Source organism: Marmota marmota, unplaced genomic scaffold (assembly GCF_001458135.2).
Source record: "Marmota marmota marmota unplaced genomic scaffold, marMar, whole genome shotgun sequence".
NCBI classification, from domain to species: Eukaryota; Metazoa; Chordata; class Mammalia; order Rodentia; family Sciuridae; genus Marmota; species Marmota marmota.
Window position 1 is genome coordinate 1,503,694 of NW_026000338.1, and position 14,008 is coordinate 1,517,701.

At 35.8% G+C, this 14,008-nt stretch overlaps 1 long non-coding RNA gene and 1 pseudogene across 1 annotated transcript; one reads left to right on the forward strand and one right to left on the reverse strand.

Annotated features, from left to right (window-relative positions):
* The first annotated feature begins 6 nt into the window (after positions 1-6).
* Positions 7-2,067, forward strand: LOC125614509. The gene is made up of 2 exons (XR_007345093.1): positions 7-514; positions 1,050-2,067. It is a non-coding gene; the product is annotated as an uncharacterized LOC125614509 (long non-coding RNA).
* Positions 2,068-8,858: 6,791 nt separating this feature from the next.
* LOC107159279 lies at positions 8,859-9,250 on the reverse strand (annotated as a pseudogene).
* Between the last annotated feature and the right edge of the window lie 4,758 nt (positions 9,251-14,008).

Sequence of the window (14,008 nt, forward strand, 5' to 3'; positions counted from 1 at the left end):
ATTGGTTTTACCAGTGTGTGGGGCAATCTGGACTTTCTAGTGACGTCATTGAGAATAGTGTCCCTCAGAAGAGCAGCAGTTCCTTTTCTAGATTGTGGATCTTCAGATTAATAATTTTTGCCATTTTCCTTTCATTTCCTGAAAGTCAGGGTCGGCTTGTGAAAAGTTGTTAAACAACATGCTAAATGTGAAATGTCAACCCTCACTCTAAACTTTCCCTATTCAGAGCATCAAATGAAGACTTCATTGGGTTTTATAGTGGCTTTCTGATTTTGGTAGTCCATTCAAGAAGGGAGTTTGAAAGTTGTTGTATACTGTTAACGATTGTCTGCCCATGTCCTGCCTGAAATACCATGATTGTTTATGAAAAGTATCTTTAATAAAGCTGGATACAGTTTGAAAAAAAAATTCATTTCATGGAAATGAAGATAGCAGAGTGGATCTAGACAGCAACCCTCAAGCCATCCACAGCCAAGAAAGGAAGCAGTGAAAGAACAGATCACCAGAGAGAGAGGTGGGTGACTCAATACTGGACAGTTTGAGACTTGATGGGACTTGGAGTTTGGTTACTGTAGCAGAAAATAAGGACAGAATTCCTTGACCTCTGTTTGGGGTTAGGGAGAGGGGTAATAAAGAGAGAATGAGGGAGAGGAAAAGCACATAAGCTCACTTCCCTAGCAACAGCTGGAAAGAAGAGCAGACCAAATCAAAATGGGACAGGAGCAGCAAAGATAGTGAAGGAGATCATGCAGTTTAACCCAAACTGTTGACTGAAAGCTGCGCCTGGCAGGGCTGTCATTTTGTAGAGTGCATAGCTAGCCAGCCTACCCAGAAATGTACAGACCCAAATTAAATCAATACAGCTTTTACCCGCCTACAGATAGTAATGAATAAAACCAAAGGGAATGCCTCTGAAACAGGTTGTCTCAGTAATCTGTCTAGAAGGAAATTGTAGAGGGATTGCTGCTAGCTGAAGGTTGCCAAAACTAGTTGACCCGAGAGCTAATCACTCCTGGGGAATGTTATCCCCAATCTGATGCTTCACACAGCCTCAGCAGGAGCTCAGGTGATGGCAGACCAATTGACATCCTGTCTCCATCCCAGTGATGGGTAAAACCACAGTGAGCTGTACCAGCCAAGGTCTACAGATGACCCACAGAGAGTCTACACCCACAGTTCTCACAGTTTCAGCCAGCTACCAAATGCTTACATAGTGCCGCCCGCCTTGAAGAAGACCCAGCAGAGGGGAGCAGGTGCCTGCAATTCACAACCATGGGCAGTAGGAATTCAGACACAGGCAGGCCAACAGATTCTCCATTTCAGTCACGGGGACAGTACTCCAGTGATCTACATCAGACAGGTTGGAAGCTTCTGCAAAACAGAACACCCACAGAGATCCTGAAATCACAGGTCCCACGCTTGCAGATGGCCACCAATTCTATGCCCCTTTTAAAAAGGCCCTGTGGAGGGGAGCAGGTGCACAGCTTTCCATAGCAGTCAGCATCACAGCCATGAACCCTGCATCCTGTGCCCTCGCACATAATAGAAACAGTTAGCAGATGCATCACAGCACTCTCTAAGCATGCAGGCATGGGCCCTGGGCTGACAAACAAGAAACCACGGTGAGAAATCCATAGCAACTGGGGAAGTAGCTTCTGTGCCGCAGCACCTCTAGGATGATCCACAGCTGTTAGTCTGAGAATTTCCAGTTAATTCAATTCTCATTTAGATGTACAGGCCCACAGAAGGCAATTCCTGAGGATAATTCCAAGAAGCCAGTAGAGAATCTGTTGCATATACAATAACACTATATCCCACAAAGGGACTTACAGAGGAGCAACTCAAAAACACTAGCCACCAACTAGTGAGCTTAGATACAAGCCCACTGACCTGTAACCTGCGCACTCCAAGGAGGGCAGCAGCCTTACCCCACCCCCACCACAGACCATCCAATGCCACATCAAACAGACTATAATACCTCTACCTTGGACTGCCATACCTTGTATACTCCGAAATATACATGGGGTAGCCCACAATGGATTTGACAGTGCTGAATGCACAAAGCTACACAAGACTACATGCCCTAACAGAGTAACTGGGCTGCTAAGTCATTATTAGAGACCATCTCCTCTGGCCCAACAGAAAGCTAGCACACCAAAGATTGGAGGGGACCTAGAGTTGTATTAAAGGTGAGCTGGTGTGATCACTACCTCCATAGTCAACAAATTTAAAAGGGGAACAAGTAGAGTAGAGGAAGGGCATAAAGGGGGAGGAAGGAGGGACAGGAAACTGGAGGAACGATGGAATCAAATTATGCTATGTACATATATGAATATGCCACAGTGAATTTCATTTTTATGTTTATGTATAAAGCAATAATTTTTTTAAAAAGTAATAATAAATAGAAGTAAGAGTAGTAGAGTATAGATAGAGGAATGGGGGAGGGAGGAGGGGATAGAGGAAGGACTAGGGACTGACATGGAATAAATTATATCCCATGCATGTATGTTTATGTCAAAATGAACCCCAATAAAATAAACTCCAATATTATGTATAACTATAATGCACTAATAAAAACATAAAAATTCATTTCTTGTGACTCTTACTCTTTCTCTCTCCTTTCAAAAGTGGGTCCAGCCAGGCATAATGTGCATGACAATAATCCCAGCAACTCAGAAGGCTGAGGCAGGAGTATTGCAAGTTCAAGACCTGCATCAGCAACTTAGAGAGACCTTGTCTCAAAATTTAAAAAATAATTTTTTTAAAAAAAGGCTGGGGATATAATATGTTCAGTGGCAAAATGCCCTTGGGTTCAATCCATAGATTTGGCACACAAAAAACTTGAGTTTCATTCATTCATTCATTGTTTTGGCCATTCAATAGAACCTTTTAATCTGGAAACTAATGCCTTTTATTTCTGGGAAATTTTGAGTTGTTTCTTTGATTATTTTTCTTTTTCTTTCTGCAATCCACATTTTTCACATACTGGTTTTCTTGGATCTAATTTCATTTTCTCTCTAATTATCTCTTTGCCATTTTGCTCTACTTTCTTGGAAATTTCCTCAATTTAAATATTTCTACTGTTTTTAATTTTTGCTATTACATATTTACCATTTAAAGGCTCTGACACTGTTGCCAGAATTCCTGTCATTCTCTACTATTATTTTTGTTGCATAAATCCATTTCTATCTGAGTATAGTTTTTCAAGTAGTACATCCTTATACCTTATCTCTGCTATCATCTTAAATGCTTTTGCGGGGGCACATACTTGGAATTCTAGTGACTTGGGAAGCTGAGACATGAGGATTGCAAGTTTGAGGTCAGCCTCAGCAACTTAGCAAGACCCTCAGCAACTAGGTGAGACCCTTTCTAAAAATAAAATATAAGAAAGATCTGGGAATGTAGCTCAGTGGTAAAGCAACCCTAGGTTCAACACTAAAAAGAAAACACCTGCTCTTCTTTCTGGTGTTTTCTATGTGTAGACTGTTTTGCTATAGTAAAAACCAATCCCCAAATTCTAGGAGGTTAAAGATAAAATTGATTATATTTATCATTATGTCCTTAATGTCCATTGAGGTTTGTGTGGAGGGTCTGATCTGTGTCTTCTTCACTTCAGAATCCAGACTGATGGGGAAACCATATTCTGGAGCCTTGACTGTTGTAAGGGAAGAAAGACAAAGAGAATGTGATGAGGTACACACTTACTCTAAGAACTTCTGCCAGTATTTGATAGAGGCTATTACTGCTCAGATTGCTTTGGCCAAAGCAAGTTGCATGACCACACATAATTTCAAGGGATCGGGGTAGAATTCTAGTATACAATCCCACTATGTGCCCAGAATGAGAAAGAGGACCAGAATATTTATGAAAAGTCCTAGTGATTATTGCCATTTAATCTTACTAGGTCCTTGGATTGTTTTTGAAGTTAATTTATTATATTTGACATGTTTTTTCAAAGTGCAGGTTTTGTTTGTTTGGTGGTACTGGGGATGGAACCCAGGGCCTCATACATGCTGGACAAGCACTTTATCACTGGAACAGACCCCTATCCCCTAGGGTAGTTTTAAAAACACATGCTATCCTATCATCTTCACAAAGTGCACTTAAGCATTTGGTTAGCATCTGATTTTATTTGTGCTGGGGTAGTAACTAAGTCTTCATTTACTTTTATGCTTTGACATCTGTTTTTTCTCTCAATGCCTGAAAAGTAATAGTGTACTCTTTTAAATTTTTTTTTAGTTGTAGATGGACAAGAATGCCACTATTTTATTTCTTTATTTTTTATGGGATGCTGAGGATCGAACCTAGTGCCTCACTCATGCTAAGCAAGCACTCTACCACTGAGCTAAATCCCCAGCCCAATAGCGTACTCTTAAAGTCAAGTTTATTTGTGCTTTATTGTTTCATCAATAGTTAACATCTCTCTTTCTCTCTTACAACTTTTTTATGGGGATAAGCTCATTTAATTATATGTCACTTGATTACATTAATAAGACCTTGTATCAGACAATTATTTTCTAGGCTAATAAGTATTGTTGCTGTGGGGATTTCTAATTTCTATCTTTTAAGTATTTGATGGTATTTAGACTTTTGTTATCATTTTGAAGGAATTTTTACCTAATCCTTGCCTTTAGACCCTGACTTTGTTTTATTAGATATATCTATTACTTAGAGAAATGGCTTTTTCAGAAGATTTACATATTTTCAGATACAGAAATTAGAGCATTCAGTATATTCTCATGTACAGTGGTCCAGTGGACAATTAAAAAACAATGAGATGCTATGGTCTCCTAACTAAAAAAAGAGAAGATATAATACAAATGGTACATTCACCTGTGGCTAGTGGCAGAACAAACTGACAAAATCCTGATAAAGGTAATTTATTCACAAATGAAGAATTACAAGCTATTCATTTCTATTGGTCCAGTAATAATATCCTTTTGAGAATTTAGGATTACTTTTAAAAACTAAAAGTTCTGAATCTCAATATTTTCCTTGAAAACTGAGAAAAAACTTAATGTATGCCATATAATGTTAAAAACTAGCAAATATTTAATTTAGTATGTAGGCACTGATGAATACAGAATGGTTTCCTATGAAATTTTAATAATTGTATTTTAGACAGATTCCAACATTTTGATTCCTGTGGTATCTAGTGCCTGGATGGATGATAGTTGGAAAAATAGATGTTTTATTTCCATTCATGTGATTGTTCATGGGTGGGTCTCTACTGAAACCTATTGTAGAAGGTTTTTTTGATAAACATGAAGTACTCAGGAAGTAAAGAAGCTACTTTAATCTGATTATTCATGATGAGGATTATCAACAAGTATAGTTGTCCTTCTCTTAGGCATCTTTATTCTCTCTGGGAAACTTCAGAGCTTACTATTGTATTAGGTGGCACTTGTAGAACTGATAGATTCACAATTTGTTTTTTCTTGGAATATTCATAGATCCTCATTTGTATGGGATTTTGTTTTTATTTTTTGTTGTCAATTTACATTAGAAATAAGCAAAAGTCCTGAGTTCAGTGACACATGCCTGTAATTCCAGAGGCTCAGGAGGCTGAGACAGGAGGATTGCAAGTTCAAAGCCAGCCTCAGCAAAAGTGAGGCACTAAGCAACTCAGTGAGACCCTGTCTCTAATAAGAAAGAGAGAGAGAGGGAGAGAGAGAGAGAGAGAGAGAGAGAGAAGCAAAGGTGTATAAACTACTTAAATCATAGGTCCGCAAAATAATGATGATGATAACTAACACTTTATTTAGCTCTCTCTGTGAGCAAACTACCATTTATGTGCTTATTTATATACATATGGTTATATCTAGTAACATTTATAGATTTTTGCATATAGGGGAATTGGTATACAAGTATGTACTTCCATGCTTTGGCAACTGAGAGCACCTAGAAGCAATGCTATCCCAGTTGTAATCAGCACACCTAGCCATTAGATCTTAGTTTCTAAAACTATACTTCACTTAAAGGAACAAGAGCTCCTTGAAGAAATGGCAAATTCAACTACTGAGTTAGGAAATATATCAGATGAATGTGGACCATGCTGTTATATGAGAAAGTAAGGAAGTATTGGGAAAAAAAAAAAGAGTAACCTAACCCAAACCAAACAAAATCCTACAATGATGAGATATGTTAAAGGGACACAGCAGCCAACTTAAAGGTCTCAAAATTGACAAAGCTCCAATGATTTGAGTAAGAATATAAAGGTTATTTCCCATGAATTCATAATGGTATAAATGAATTGTTGAATGAAAAAATAAATTGATTAGAAGAGAGAAATCTACCATGCCGAAGAATTCTAAATAATTGTAAGGATACTGGGCCCTCTTAAGTAGAAAAGCATAACTCCCCAGTCCTTAAATATGGGCCATACATTGTGACTTCCTTCCAAAGAGTACAGTATAGAAAGAGGGAAGAAATTTACTTTGGAGGGAGAAATTTAAGAAGCACTGTGCTAGCCAGTTTGTTAAGGTCATCATCAAGAGTGATAAATCATATTGATATTAAGTATCCTTGATGCTATATGAGAGTGGCACTTTCCCTCTGTGGTCCTCCATCCCCAATCTCATAGTCTTCATATATTCAAGAAAAAAACAGAAAAATACCAAATGAGAGACAGTCTGCAAAACATTTGTCCAGGAATCTTCAAAACTGCTAAAATCATCAAAGACAAGGAAAGTCTGCAAACTTTCACAGCCGAAGGAGCTTAAAGGCATATGATATAATGGGCATCCTAGATGAGATCATGGAACAGAAAAAAGGTTACTTCATGTTATCACAAATGACAGTATTTTCTTCTTTGTTAAGGTTGAATAGTATTCCATTGTGCATATATACCACATTTCCTTTATCCATTCATTCATCAGTGAACACTTATATTGATTCCATAGTTAGTCAAAGGATATAAAATTTCAGTAAGACAGGAATAATTTCAAGGGGTCTATTGTATGTCATGGTGACTATCACTAATAATATATTATATACATAAATATTGCTGAGAGTAGATTTAAAGTATTCTCACCATAGAAAAAGTAATATGTAATGTAATACTTATGTTAAATAGCTTGATTTAGCCATTCCATCATATGCCAAAGCATTTTATCAATTAAAAATGAAATACATCAAATACAAAAAAAAACTCAAAATATGAGCTTTAATTGATAATAATATATCAATATTTCCTCATTCATTGTAAAAAGTATACTAATAGAAGATATTTATAACAAAAAAGTGATGTGGGCTATATGGGGCCTATTATCTGAGATTTTTTTTTCCATAGATCTAAAATTAGTCTACAAATGAAGTTATCAAAAATATGCAAAAGGGCCTCAAAAATACATTGGAAGGCGCTATTGAGGTCTGGATTGACCTTGACTGAAAGTAAGACCCTTATAAACAAGGATCCTGTTTTTTATCCTTCTTTGTATCTTTTTTCAAAGCCTTTCTCTGAGACCACCATGGATTCTAAGTATGTGAAGCCTTATCTTTACCCTGGAGTTGTCTTTTATCCTGATTAAGACTCTAATTTCATAGAGATAGAGTAGGTAATGTGAGTTTAAAATGGAATTTTAATCACCAAGAGGAATTATTAAAGTATTTTCATTTCAGCCTCACCCCTGTCCCCATGTTGTCCCCTCCCACCTCAGGTTTCCTTTTAATCTTAGTGAACAGAGCTCCTGGCTGCATCACCATAGCAACCAACAGCAAGGGCCAATTAAGTTATAGCTGTGTAATTAGACACCTAAGTTGATTATACAGCCCAGCATACTGAATGGAGGAAAGAGACTGACAGGAAAGAAAATAAGACAGATCTTAGTTGGAGAGTAGTGGGCAGCTGAATATCCAAATTGCAAACCGTCCTCCACCTTGATTCCATGAGAGTCATGAGCCTGGGTGTTAATACCATATCATGTGCCCTCAAACATTAGGCCAGAGGGGGCACCAGTGTCTTTTAAGAAAGTATATAGGGCATTCCTCTCTCCTACTGTATCCCCTAATACCCAGATGTGAGCATACTTTCTCAATGATTTTTTTCCCAAACTGTATTCACAGTACCTAAAGCCTTGTCAGTCTCTTACTGCTGCCTAGCACTTCATGTAGACAGATACTTACATAGCGGTCATGGTGTCCTAGGAACCACTCACAGCTCTAACATATTTTGTGGTCTGGGGCTGGTGTCTTCCTCAGTGTAGGACTCTATTTCCCTATTTGTATAGTGACCAAACTAGTCTAAGATTCTAAGATCCTATAAATGAAGACCTTGGCCTCCTATATCCCTTGAACCTTGCCAAAACTTACATGTTGACAAAATGAAGAGCCTTAATTAGGTGAAGAAATTTAGGGTAAATAATTGGGAGATGATTATACAAAAACCAGGAAACCATGGAAATATGACTTTCTGTAGGTAGGGTTTACTGGAATATAAATATAGGATATAGTTTTGATTTCTCTCTTCTGTGTATAGCAAGTCTGAGTTCTTTCACAGGATGGTGAGGAGAGATACAATTCATATATCATACCATCCGCCCACTTGAAATGTACAACTAAATGATTTTGAGTATATTCATGGAGTTGTGCAATCATATAGCTATCAATTATAGAATTTTTATCACCCCAACAGGAAACCACATTTCTTTTAGCAGTGACTCACTATTTTATTCACTCCACCCAGCTGTAGGCAAATCCTAATCTACATTCTCTCTCTCTGAATTTGCTTATTCTAGACATTTTGCATAAATTAAATGATAATATTTTTAGTCTTTTGTGACTGGCTTCTTTCACATAGTATGTAATGTTTTAAAAGTCCATCCCTGCTCATTTCTATTTGTTTAATTATTTTCCTTCATTCTTTTTTTAAATAAGTTCTGCCAAGTTTTATTAAAGAAAAATTTTTCATGTTTTACTTTTCACCAGTCTGTTCTGGAATTCTTCTAATGATATCAGAATCAACTGGATCAATGTGCTCACTCTGTAGTATTTTCTGCATGCTGTGCCCAATTCAATATTATTGCCACTGTAGTGATGGACACCAGTTTTGGCCAACATGGCATAGAACTTTATTTCAGATTTCCTCACATCTGGGCAATTGATGGCAAGGATGACCAATTTCGCTTTGCACCTGTCTGATCATCTTCAGAGTCTGCTTGTACCCCAGTACATACTTTCCACTTTTCATAACAAGCTAGAGCCTAGAGTTGATCAACTCCAAAGACTTTTTCATCTTTTTTGAGGCCACCATCTTCCTGCCTTAGATGCAGGATGGCCCCCAACTAAAAGCAGCTGTCAAAATGGCTGGAGAGCTAGTATTTTCCTTCATTCTTGAAGGAAATAAATAGAATAAATAGAATTACATGGTATGGACATGACTCATTTAGCATTCATCAAATGGATATTTGGGTTATTTCCAACTTTTTTGGCTATTATGAATAATGCACTTGTAAACATTTGTACAAGCATTTGTGTGGACATATCTTTTCAAGTCTTTTGGTTAAGGGCCAAAGATTGGAATTGCCACCCAAGTCTCTCAGATTACAGTCATGTGCCACCATGCCAGGCTGAATTTTTTAATCCAGTTATTAATTTTTTAGTACCAGAATTTCTGTGTGGTTCCTTTTAAAAAATGATTTCTCTTTGTTGATAATCTTGTTTTGTTCATTTTATCATTACTGATTTCCTTTAGGTCTTTGTTCTTTTTTAGTTCATTGAGCATATTTAAGATAGTGATTTTAAAGTCTTTGCTTTGTACTACATTGAAAGGCTATGTCTTCCTCAGGGATGGTTTCTGCCACTTGATTTTTTTTCTGTTTTTTGTTTTGTTTTGTTCTGTGGTTTTGGGGATTGAACCCAGGGCCTGTGCATGCTAGGCAAGCACTCTACTAACTGAGTTATATCCCCAGCCTCCTTGATTTTCATTTGAAGTGGGCACGTTTCCTGTTTCTATGTCTTGTATTATTGAAAATTGTATATTTGAAAAGAATGGTCACCACTTTCAGCTTTTGCAGACTGTCTCTGTGCCTGGGAAGACCCTCCCATGCCAATTAGCAGTATGTTTTCCAAGACTTGGGATCAGCCCAAGATGAAGGCTTAAAGTCTTCTAAATTATTTTCTTAGTATGCATCTTATGTGGTACTATGCATGTGTATTTTTCAATTCCCCCATATGCAAAACTGCTTTAAAATATCTTAATTTCCAAGACTCTCACCTCAGTTTCTCATGAGGGCCATAGATGTTCTATTGTACTATTCTTCCTGTAATCTCTTGCCCTGGGCATATGTGTGTCTTTAGTCCCCTGCAGCTTTCACAAGTAGTGTCCAGCACATTTCATGGCTTTTTTCAGCCTGAGATTGGAATTATGCTGATTTTCTTCATCTGGGTTCTTAGGTGAAACAGAGAGCAGTCCTCCAAGTAGTCTCCACACAGATTAGAATATTATAAATAAGGTCTGCTCTGTTCCCTCTGGTTTTAAGAAGGGAATTAGGAGATGGGCCAATGTTTCCTCCAGAGTGTACCATGTCATATCAAGGAGGAGATGGGGCAATGGTGAGTAAAAGGCCATAAAATTTTCTACTGCTTTGAATGTAGTTTTAAATTGATTTTGGGGGGCATTATATTGGTTATGTAGACCTTTAACTGTTTTACAGATATTCTATAAAGTTATTTTATCAAGTCTTCAGTTGTTGATTTTTAATATTTCTGTAGAGAATTGAGGCCCTTACCTTCCTAGTCTGTCATTTTGCTGTCATCACTCCTATATTATCAGTTTTTTTTCTGTCGTTTTGGTATCAATATTATGGTTCCTTAATAAAATGAATTGAGAGGATTTCCATCTTTTCTATGTTTGGAGGAAATAATTGTAATCTTAGAATTAGCTGTTCCTTAGCTGTTAAAAATATACTATACTGTTGAGAATATTCACCTGTAAAATAATCTGTCCATTGAGCATTTTTGCCAGAGGTAATCTTTGGGTAATGTTTATATTTTATTTATTTTGAATGATTCCAGCTTTCTGTTTTTTGATAATAAATTTTGATTTCATATGATATGTAGGAGATATTAATCTAAGAAGCCCATGAGTGTATAGAAGTTTATACCTCTTCCCCAGACAGAAATTCCGTTTCTTTCTACCCCTTCATCATGTTTATTTACTTCTGTATTAAAATAATATGTATGTATGTATATGTGTATGTATATGTTAAAAGTAGAGGAGTATAAAGCATGTATCACCTATAAATTCAGAGTTACAAGTTCTAAATGAATGGAAATAATTGAAATTTATCAGTATACTAAAAATGTGGTTTAATCCAGGATAACTGGAATAGTTACATATCAGGAAATCTATAAATTCACTTGATTTATTTGAAGTCTTCCTGATAAATTTATAACTAAGAAAAGGATGGAATTATTAAAAGACTTTTATATGTTAAAAAATCCACACAACAATATTTCTGTTATTACACAGATAAATAAACACGCAGAGCAGAGATACCTAAACAACTTTCCTTAATCTATGCAATAAGACACAATTAAAAAAAATCATTTAGGGGCTGTGGATATATCTCAGTTGGTAGAGTGCTTGCCTCACATGCACAAGACCCTGGGTTCAATCCTCAGCATCACAAAAAAATCATTTAGAGGTAAAAATTTCAGCAAGAAAAATCCATTATTTGAAGACTCCAAAACCAGTTAAATGTAAGGTGCCACTATAAAACGCAGTATGTTTAATAGAAAAAGCTCTCACCATAGTGTGAAAAGTATAATGTGCCTTAGAATAAACTTAAGAAAAAATATAAAGCTGAGGTTATGGCTTAGTGGTAGAGCACTCACTGAGTACATTTGAGGCACTGGGTTCTGTCTTCAGCACCACATAAAAATAAATAAAGTTATATTAAAAATGTTAAAATTTTACAAAATGGCATGATATATGGGGAATAAACCATGTTCATTTTGGGAAAGCCCAATATGCTATTTTAGTCTAATAATTCAAACAATTATAGTTAAGGCTTTTTGTAGATTTTGACATGTGTAATTATAAAATTTACATGGAAGTTTGTATACGTAGGAAGAACTAATAATAAAAATAAAATTATTGGAAATAAAGGGACATCAGAGCAGGAAAAGGTAATCACTACAAGAGGACAGAGAGTCCATGGAAAGATTTCTATATCATATTGGTGAAATTTAAAAGGGGAAAATTGTACAATGTAACATAAAATATAAATTTTGTGTTAAAAGAAACCCTTCAATATAATAACCTATATTTTATGACTAAATATGTATATGTAAGTTCATTGAAAAAAGCCAAGAAGGAGAAACCCTCTATATAGTGATGGCAGGTTAAACACTAAGAGAATATTGATTTGTGGGTTGGATTGTTAGCAGAAGAATTTGGCATCATTTGCAATCCTTTGGAGGAGTTTCTAAACATACATAATATATTTATGTATTTTATGTAGTTAGAATTAATTTTATAACAAGGAAAAGAAACAATCTCGGAGAATATGCAGTCCCCTTCCGTGGACTCACATTTATTGAGTGCTTATAATATGCTATGCATGATTCTGAGCAATTTACCTGTACTCATGCATTTAATTTTCACAACTCTATGAAGTAAATAGCTTTATTCCCTAAATTTTGTTGATGAGAAAACTGAAGCAAAGAGACATTGAGTAACTCTCCCAATGTCACACAACTATCAAAGGGTAGAACCAAGATTAGAATCCAGGCAGTGTGTTTTCCACTTTATACATGAAAACAGATTTAGAACATTTTTATTTTCGAAAAATATCTTTATTTTATTTATTTATATGTGGTGCTGAGGATTGAACCCAGGGATTCATACATGGTGGGCGATTGCTCTACCTCTGAGCCACAACCCCAGCCCAGATTTATAACATTTTAATAAGTTTAATATCCTTAACAAAATAATGATTGATATCAGTATGGAAGATGGAAAACCACAATATAAATATGTCTAAAAGTTATAAATAGAAAATTCAGAGAAAAAACTGAAAATGGCTGCTACTGACATGTAATCAGAGTGTATCCACAAAGGCTGAGTTTTAAAAAGATCTTACTATAACCTAAATTAATCTAAAATAGTTAAATGTCATTATAAAAGATCAGCAAGCAATGTAATTTCTTTGTTGGAAACTGACAAGATTATTGCCAATTCAACTGTGGAGAAAATGTGAAATATAAAAACATGTTTTTTTAAAAAAAAACAGTAACATATCAAAACATTGTAAGAGACTGGTAACTAAAGCAATATGATACTGACACAGAAATAAAAGAAAAATCAAAGGAACAGAATATTTTTAGAAATCTATGTGATATAAATACTTCTATATATGCACAAAGATATAGATTTAATTATATCAGTATTTGTAATTGTAAAATAAAATGTAAATGACTCAAATATTTATCAAAAGGGACTGGTTAAATTACAGTAAAGTAAAATGATGGCACATTATGATATGTATAGAATCTCTTTATAATTACATGATGAAAGCTCCATGACATACCATTAGTCACAAAAAGTAAATCATAGAGAGAGCAATATATATATATATATAATAAGGTCCCATTTATGTGAAATTATCACCATTTATACACACACACACACACACACACACCATAATCACAATATGGTTAAGAGTGCTGGTGCCAGAGTAGATTTCCTGGGTTCAAGTCAAGTTTCTTACCTTTCTAAACATCTTTCTTATAAAATAAATATATCAGTGGGAACTACTCCATTGTCTTATTTTTTTTCTTTTTTTTTTTTAATTTTTTATTGTTGGTTGTTCAAAACATTACAGATTTCTTGACATATCATATTCCACACTTTGATTCAAGTGGGTTATGAACTCCCACCTTCACCCCATACACAGATTGCAGAATCACATCAGTTACACATCCATTGATTTACATATTGCCATACTAGTGTCTGTTGTGCTCCGCTGCCTTTCCCATCCTCCACCATCCCCCCTCCCCTCCTCTC